The following is a 9,698-nucleotide window of genomic DNA, read 5'->3' on the forward strand; positions in this document are numbered from 1 at the left end:
CCAGCCACACAGAATAGACAGAGATGAGATAGTGTCTGCGGCGCGCCGGGAACTATATAACTTCATACTTCCTGTAAAATTTTCGTATATATCACGGGTCAATAAATTCCCAGCACGTGGCAGTCTTGATCGGGTCTCAAGTGGTTAATGTGTCGAACCAAACATATCAATGTAAAACTAACTATTTTGTCTTACGGTAACAAACAATTAACTTATGAAAAATCGTTATGGGAAGACCCGATGACGATTACATAGTTACATTACGCATGCGTGGCGCGTACAGTTCCTTTTCATTTTTGATTCGAAACATCAGCGCAATTAAATTTTTTCTTTAAAATCGATAAATTCATGAAACGTAATTCATAAATTCATGATCATGCCCTGATTGAATATCAATTAATTTCAAGAGACAATTTTGTACAATATCGAATGATATAATCTGAAAACAAAATTAACTTTCGATATTTAAAAATCGCAATATGTGCAATATTATCTTTTATATATATATATATATATATAAACTTTTAAAAAAATCTTGTATAGCAAAAATTCTTGTATACAGAGTATATATATATATATATATATTAGATATAGAGTATATATATTATAATAAGTGATTTTAAATATTTAAGAAATATTTAAAAAATATTGAAAAAAATTTGCATAATCATATAATCTTATTTGATTTTGTTTATAAAATATATATAATTTTATATAAAATATTGTTTTTAAAATATCATTTTTAGATAAATAATAAGAATATTTCAAATCCATTAAAGTATTGATTTCATATGGAGAAGAATTAAGGATTTTCATATTTTAAATAAATTTTCTGAAACATTTTCTGAAATACAAAACTTTTTTTAATGAGATCTATATATTCGATAATATTTTGATATAAATTCAATAATATGGAATTAACTTGCAAAAATTTATGAATACAAAAATTGCAATAAAATAATGCAATTAACAAATTTTTCTTGAGAGAATAGTTTCATTTATAATAAAAAAAAAACTATTTAAGGCAGAATAAAATAATATAATTTACAATATATATAAAAATATCTGTTTTAATATAAAAAAAATCAATTTCTGAAGTAATAAAGTAATTGAAAAACAAGATCTTTTCTTTCTACGAATTATGAACGCTTAAATTATTAATTTAATTGCTACGAATTGTAGCATTAAAATTTTTAGAATTTATAGAATTTGTTATGATTTTTATAATCTTCTTCATAAAAAATACCATTTCTAAAAAAAATAATAAATTTCTTAAAAATATAACAATCATTGATCTTCATTTCTATTCTAATACAATGATAAAAAAATTCAGAACAAATAAAGGTAATAGTAATTTTATTTTTCCTACCGTTTGTATATTCTTCTTACGATATTCTATCAAGAACTATATTTGATACACAACCATATAATTTTTTTTATGTATACGTTAATTCTAATATAGGTTGATAGATCGATAAACTCATGGCTAAAACTTAACCTTTCATTGAAAAGATATGTATACGAAATAGAAACAGATTGTCAGTTCCTAAAACAATAAGTTTTTCCATTTATTTTATAAATATTCACTATATAATCATTTCAAATTATTCCGATCACTAAGAAAAACATAAAAACATACATAAATTTAATTATTCCTTGAATACTTATTTTGTATTTATATTAATAATTAATGTATAACCTTTATCATCTCTTTAATTATAATAATTGTTAATTTTTTTAATTTTTATAATTTTATTTTCCTTCCGGACTTAATAAACATTATATATCATTCATTGAAACTAATTTATTGAGTATGATAATGCGATCTTTTGATGAATTTGTTTATATAATGTAATCACTATAAAAAGTACTAAAATAATGTGCGTTTCAAAACGGGATGCAATAAGACCAATCACTAAACTAATCATCTTACACGATCGTTTTCTCCACGTGCGTAATTAGTTTTGACGGGCTATCGATCGCGGTCGGTTTAGTCAGCCCGCGAGTAAGTGTCAAAGGTTGAGTACACTTCCTTGCAAGTGAGTCTAGGTCAGCCGTATTGGGTCGATACTATGAAAGCAGGACAAAACGAGGACAGAAAGCTGGTGTGTGTATGTGTGTGTAAACGCCTTCGATGTATTTCAGGACAAAGCGAATCGGGGAGAGCAAAGGCGTGCGCCCATGGCAACGTGGTGGGGGAATCCGATGGTCGTCACCAATAGTGGGGGTTGAGAAATTTTATGCATGATTATTACAACGAAAATGACCGAGTTAAAAACATGAAGACTACTCGGGTCTGATTAATCACGACCCTTTCTACTGTATATCAGATTAATTCATTCTAATTATAAAATTGTTATTAAATCTTAATTTATTATATGTATTATTATATCTGTTTGAATCATATATAATTTTCTATTAGAAAAATGCAACAAATATTATAGAAGCACTCAATAATTCGCTTATATCTAATTTAAATTTGTGTAATTCAAGATTGTGTTCCGAGAAAATAAATATTTCCAACGCAATGAAATGTTATAACGAAAAACGACAAACTACTAAATCGCACATACATGTATATACTCAGGATAGAATATAGAAATAGAATACTTCGTTAATTTCTTCATTCGTGTATTCGAACTATCTTCGATTTTGATTATCACGAAACAACGAAATCAGCGAATAATAATATTTCCTGTTCTTATATAATTTATAATAAAATGAAACTATCCAATGAAATTTTATTGTATATTACTTTTAAAGAAACCAAATCATTGTAACTAATTTGAAATAATTATATTATGGATAGTGAAGATGATAAATGACAAACAAGGAGATAACTGAAAATATATTATTATATGAATACTCCAACAGATAAGTTTACGTTATCACTACAATACTATACGAGACATCTAGTCATTCACGTAAATCCTATTCTATGAAAGGGTGGAAGTTCAAGATAAAGAATAAGAAGTGGAAAAAGGCAAACAATGCAATAGAGGAATGCAACGCGAGCAAAAGCTGCGCGTAATAATGCGCCTGTCCGATCCCGGGACACACGAGGAAAGAGAGACCGTTTACAAGGATAGTAAGTCTTTCTGTCTCAGTCTATTGCACGTGAGCTCTGGCAAGCTGGCTGGCACTCCCGAAATAATGTTCAACAGCGACCGGTGCAAAGTGGGAGGGCAAGAGGAGCGGCGTAGGGGTGGCCTCTGAAAGTGGGGAGAGGTTGTAGCAGCGAGAGCCACGTATCAAGGGTAGGTAGGTCGAGGAAGGAGAAGAGGAACCAAGAGGGAAGGAACGAAGGACAGATCGAGCGAACGGACGGTTACATAATTTTCGTAATGTCACTATCGTGCAGTGATCCATGCATATGCAATCCGACAATCTGAATGTATCTTGAAACTCCGAAAGAAATTAATTCGAAATTACGATTAGAAAAAAGAGATACATTGTCGAAATAACATTGAAATGTATAATTCATTGAAAAGATAAGTTAGAAAAATTATATGGAAAAAGAAATAAAAATTAAAAAAATTATGGACGCACAAGAATTAATGTATATATGTAAACGAATAAAAGAAAAAAGAAAAAACAAAGTTTGTACAATCGTAAATAGAAATATATACTTAAAGTTTCGTACACGTGCGTATATAAAGACACGAGTATGAGCCATGATCTAACGGATGATCGGAGGGGTGAGAGGACGCATCAACTTGCAGAGGAGATGGTATTGGGTGGGCACACATAGATGAAGGGGGAGGCGGGGCAGAGAGCGGCTTTGCGGAATGGCGAATCAATCGGTTAGGGTTCGGGGCAATACTCACAGCGCGCTGATAGTCTGCAAGATGTCTCGGTGTCTCGTCAAGGTGGCAAGAGAGAGAAATTTGATGTCACATACGCCGCTTCATCAGGCCACTGCGCGCCGTTTATACCACTCTGCCTTAGCGCTTGGCGCTTGCTACTAAAAATATACTCACTTGCCGTATATTCCCCCGCTTCACGTCTTGTACCGTGACCGACACATTTATTCGCGCGTTTCGGAGCACTCGTATACTTGCAACCACGAACAAACGGATCGCTCGATTCTCCTGGATCGTGTCACGGACGCCCGCTTGTCGCAGTGTGTTACTGGGTGCTGCCGCTTGTCGCCACTGCTGCACGCCGAGGACGACGAGAGACTGCCAAAAGAAACCAAGAAAAAAAAAAGACGATATTCGAATATCTGTTTCACATGTATTAACGAAAAACTGAACTTAAAAAAAAAAAATTGAAAAAAAAAGATATGAAAAATCTTTGAATAAAGCGAGAAGAAACAGCAGCCTCTCTTAGCTCTTGCGCGGCGTGACCCAACACGAGACCCTGTACGACGCACAAAAATACACGCGCAGCTCCCGGTGAGCTTTTTTCTCTGGTTCGAAAAGCGAGAAAACGTGATCGAATAATTTAACCGACACCGTTAAAAATCTTTAACACACTCTAACACATAAGAAACGGACGTGAGAGAAGTGGAGAAAAATAGATGCGTATATGTACATTGTAAGATAAAAAAAAAGAAGACATCAAAAGGAACATAAAGTTTGACAGAAAAAGAGGAAACAAAAGAATGTTCCACGCTTTGAACGAACAAGAACGAGGGAACGTGTAAGAATGTAGCACAGATCCGACGTCTACGAGGAGAAACGGACGGGAAGAAACCGAAGAGAGGAAATTACTACTTCTTACTTTTTCTCCGCGAGGCGCCGCGTCGCGACGCGCCGCGCATGCACTACTATGCTGACGACCGTTGGAAAATCACTTCTCCCTCTGCCACCCCCACCCTAATCACCCCTCCTCTTTCATTTCTCATAGTGCTTCTTCGCGGAGACACAGAGAACATCTATAACCTCAGGCACATTCTGTATATTGGATTTATACACTGAAGATAATACGTTGGTATTTTTATATGTGGATGCCTAGTTTTTTCGTAGTAACTGATATTTTTTCATAATATATTTCCCATAAAACGTTATATAATTATCTTCCTAATTTTTTGTTAATATATAAAAATTTAAGAGAGAGAAAAATGAAAAGGAAAAAAGAAAATAAAAGTAATACGCATCTCTTTTTGTTTTTAAAATCATTTATCATTTTAAAAATTTAATAATAATTTCTATTACAGAAATTTATAAAAATGTAAATGGATTTTTTAAATTTTTTTTTCATATAGATTGATTGAATTAAACACATTGCATATTATCAGAAATTTGAGAGCTATACACAGACAATCCTTACATGCGCGCGCACGCGAATATGTCTTCCGTTTCGCGAATATGTCGCTGGCCTCATCGTGTATAAAACCTATATATACAGAGATGTATTCCTCTTTCTCTCTTATCTCTTCTTATATGCTATTATAGATTACGTATTTTACGTAATGTGTGCATAAAATTTTTTCTAATTTTATATAATATACGTTCTGTTTACACATGTGCATAAATTTTTTTTAATCAAGTTATACTATTAATAGATATACATTCGGAGATGTACATTCATGTTTTTAATTGGGTTGGATTAACATTGATATGTTATAAGAGAAAGAATAAGAGAAAGAATAAGAGAGAGAGAGAGAGAGAGAGAGAGAGAGAGAGAGGAAAAAAGATTTAAAGAGAGGAGGAATAAGAATAGGCATGCAAAAGGCACGAAAAAATTGAAGATTCTTCGTGCACATAAATTCGGTGCAACCGAACTGCACGGTACTGCGGTCTTCGTTCGACTGTTGTGCTTTTACTATCTGAAATGTTCCGAGTCTACGAGCATGCGGATTACGCAGTTGTAACGTCCAACCCTCTAACATACTACCCCCGTTTTTTATTATTTTTTCTTTGTACTATTTTCATATTGTATTTTTCTGTTATTCCTTTTTTTTATTTTTATGATTTTATATTATATGTATGATACTATATATATGAAAATTTATTTTTCTTATGAATTATCTAATAATTTTGAAACTGTTATAAATATGTATATAAATATAGTAAGATATATTTGTCTGATTTTTGTTCTATGATTGTATATATATATATATATATATATGTGTGTGTGTGTGTGTATGTATTATAATTCAGTCATATTTCTCATTCATCTTTTTACTTTTTTCTGAAAAAGTTTAGCGCATATACTTGAGTGATTAAAATATTAAAAATCATAAAAACTTTTTTATAAAAAAGGATCGTACGATTCGGTTCTTAAATATTTTTAATAATTATTGATGATCATAGAACGACTAAATTCAAATTTTAACCGAAAAAAAATATAAAAATTACACTATTAAATTCTTTAAATCCTCATATAAATCTGTATATAAATCTGTATATAAATTCTGTATTAAATATAAATTCCATATGAATTCCATATGATTTTTTAAATAATCTCATGTTCTTACCTATTATTTTTTTAATTGGTACTTTGGAATATTAATTAATTATATTTTAAAATGTAATATGGAATACATTGAAAAACATTTTTTTTTTTCAATATAAATGAATATTTATTTTTACATTAGTTATCAATGATAATTAAGACAAGTAGACAATTAGGACAAATATATATTACTTTAAATTTATACTCTAGGATTTTCTATTTTTCTATTTCACTTCAAAAGAATCAGTCGATTTACTACATTAAAAGCGGTGATCTCTGATTGCTTTTGAATATGTATTGCGCATGTCTAAACAAGTTCCTAAAATCTTAAAATACTTTCTACCAAGAAAAATTCATCAAATTCCCTCCTTTGATATTTTCCATTTCTACAATAGAGCAAAACTCAATTATATATATTTATATTTAAAAAATTATAATTGTTATATCAACAAATTGATTTCGTAATAATTGAATATACTTAAATACTTAATATATAATATGAATATTGTATAACAGAAAAATTTAAATCAATTTAACTTTAACTAATATGATATGATCCTTTAACTAATATTCTCTGTAAATTAAAAATGAAGTTTTATTTTTCAATTCAAATAATTATAAAATATTTTAAGTTTAATATGAGAGACTAAAAAATATTTATATGTAATATTCTGGAAAAATTATGATACGCTATCGTATGATTCCAGTTCAAACAGGTTTCCGTTGGAATGATGTGTTTTGACGTCATGCATGTCACTCAAACGTGTATATTAAAATTGTGCTACCACTAATTTCAACGTATGTACGCTAATGGTGAGATTAATTTTATTGCAGAGAATTAATACAATTAATTTTATTTTATCAACGATGATGAGCAATGACTGACGTCAAACACTAACACCATAATTGTAATACATCAATTTTTGCTAAATAAGAAAAAAACTAAAAATTAGTTTATATATGACATAATCAAACAATTTTTATTTATTTTTGTGTAATCAACGATAATCAAAATGCTTATTTAGCTATATTCCATCTATGTAATATAACCTATAATAATATTGAATATATATATTGAATATAATTGAATATTCTACTAAAATAATACATAAATAAAAGTCTACTAAAACAATATATGAATAAAAGAAAAAAATTTCATTTTTTTTATTTATTATGTAAATAAATGATACTTTCAACTAAATTTTATAAATTTTATTGTATATGATTGTATTTGATCTACCAAAAATAACCAATCAAATTTGTTTTCCTCTTAGGAGAATGTTTTTATGAGCAAAGCCTAATATTTATATATATAATGTTTCGTTAAAGAAAGATAAACAAGATTGTATTTTTTAAATAAATCGAGACGTTTAAGAGATTTGAGTGATTTAAGAAGAAAATAGTGAAAAAGAAGGAAGTCGATTAACAATGACTGACTTATGGTTCGATAATATTTGGCAATCCTATTTAGAATTACATAATATAAGTAATATAAGTATAATAGATAATAATATAAGTTAAAGGATAATGATGCCAATAGTGGGATCATGAAGAAGGTAAAGAAAGAGAAAAAAAATTCCTCGTTAACGGATTTCTCCTAGTAATCCTATTTTTAAAAGATTTCATATAAAGAGTATACTGTGCCATCTAGTGGAAAGAATTTAAATTTTATTTATATTATAAAAATATAATATTGATGATTAATTAAATGTCATTTCAAATATTTTTTATAGTGAAATTATACAAATTGTTAAGAATTGTTAAATTATTAAATTTTAATATGTATATATATATGTTTCTCAAAAATTTTATGATTAAATCAAATTTTGTATAAGAATTATACATAAATTTTTCGTCTAATGTCATAATTATATTAACAATGATATATGTATATATATATGTATATTTTTTTATAATATAAAACTTCTTTCAAAATTATTCAATTATTCTATAAATATTAAAGAAAATCGTTATTACAAAGCAAATTTAAAAATATTTATATGTAGTATACAAATAAATATTATAGTATGCGAGTAAATATTTATAAGATAAAAATATAATCTTCTGCTGATTTAACTTTTTATGATTTTTTTTTTATCAACAAACTAATATTTTAAAATATTCTTTTTATGTTTTTAATTGATTTATGAATGTCTAAATTTGAATTTAAATTTAATATATAATTAAAAGAACTAAAATTACAATATTGTTGAAAAATGAACGAGATCATTTATAACTATTCTTTCAATTAGAAATATATTAGAATTTATATTGATTATACGAAATATATTCTTAAATTAAGTTATTTTTAATAAAAAAAATTTATTAAAAAGAAAGTTAAGTTCTTATAAACTTCTTTCAGATCTTAAAAAAAGAAAGCTATTTATTCCTTTATGAAATCTATAATATTATATAATATTTGTTAAAATCTATAATAATACATAATATTCAAATGCATCACAAGTATTTTTTAACCGCTAAAAAAATCGCGCGAGATAATACTATTTTAAATGAACATTAATAAGATCAAGATTCTAACAATCAATAAGAAATTTCTTAGTTCACAATTATCAAAAATGTTATGAAAGGATTTAAAAAAATTTTATTTTGAGATTACATTTTTTTATAATATTAAAATTTAATATTATGAATTATATTCAATATTATATTCGAATAGCAAAAACTATGTGATCAAAAACTACGTCACTTACCGATGTCATTCCAAAATTCTTTCCATAGTCATAATACACTTCACTGGTATATTCATAATGTTATCTAATATTTACTCATAATAAAAATAAATGTAATCACTTAAACCAGTTTATTTGTTAAAAATATAAATTTTTAATAAAGAAAACATAGAAATAAAACAATACTACATTTATGGCTCCGCGCAAACTGAAATGCAATTCATTGCGCACTAACTTTAAAATTCGTTATTGCGCAATTTTATAACTATACTATACACAAATTTATATAGCAAATTTTTTAATTTATGAATATATTTATTTTTTATAATAAATTTATATGATCAATTATTAATTTACACGATCGATTACTAATGAATTTCATAAGTACGAATTGCTTATTAAATTATTGAAAATACAATTATTAAATTTATAATTTAATTTTTATAATTACATTTATAATATTACACAATTTTTATTTTAAATAAATTTTTTCATTCAATAAATTTCCAGTAATAATACTTAAGATAATATTGAATATAATGCATATTGAATATTGAATATAATATGTAATAGAATACAAAAACTAATAATATTTATAATTAATAT

At 27.3% G+C, this 9,698-nt stretch overlaps 1 protein-coding gene across 17 annotated transcripts in view; it reads right to left on the reverse strand.

Annotated features, from left to right (window-relative positions):
- The window catches only part of LOC122717000 (plasma membrane calcium-transporting ATPase 3), a 67,563-nt gene extending 58,011 nt beyond the window's left edge, over positions 1–9,552 (reverse strand). For 8 of the 17 annotated variants that reach the window (XR_006347130.1, XR_006347126.1, XR_006347131.1 and 5 more), the window contains exon 1: positions 3,828–5,033. The gene's annotated coding sequence lies outside the window, so the exon portion shown is untranslated. Of the gene's footprint in view, positions 1–3,827; positions 5,037–9,113 lie in introns of those variants that run through there. The other 9 variants (XM_043940623.1, XM_043940621.1, XM_043940624.1 and 6 more) reach the window with 6 other exon arrangements.
- Between the last annotated feature and the right edge of the window lie 146 nt (positions 9,553–9,698).

This window comes from Apis laboriosa, unplaced genomic scaffold (assembly GCF_014066325.1).
Source record: "Apis laboriosa isolate Shangri-la unplaced genomic scaffold, ASM1406632v1 scaffold4_cov146, whole genome shotgun sequence".
In the NCBI taxonomy this organism is placed as follows: Eukaryota; Metazoa; Arthropoda; class Insecta; order Hymenoptera; family Apidae; genus Apis; species Apis laboriosa.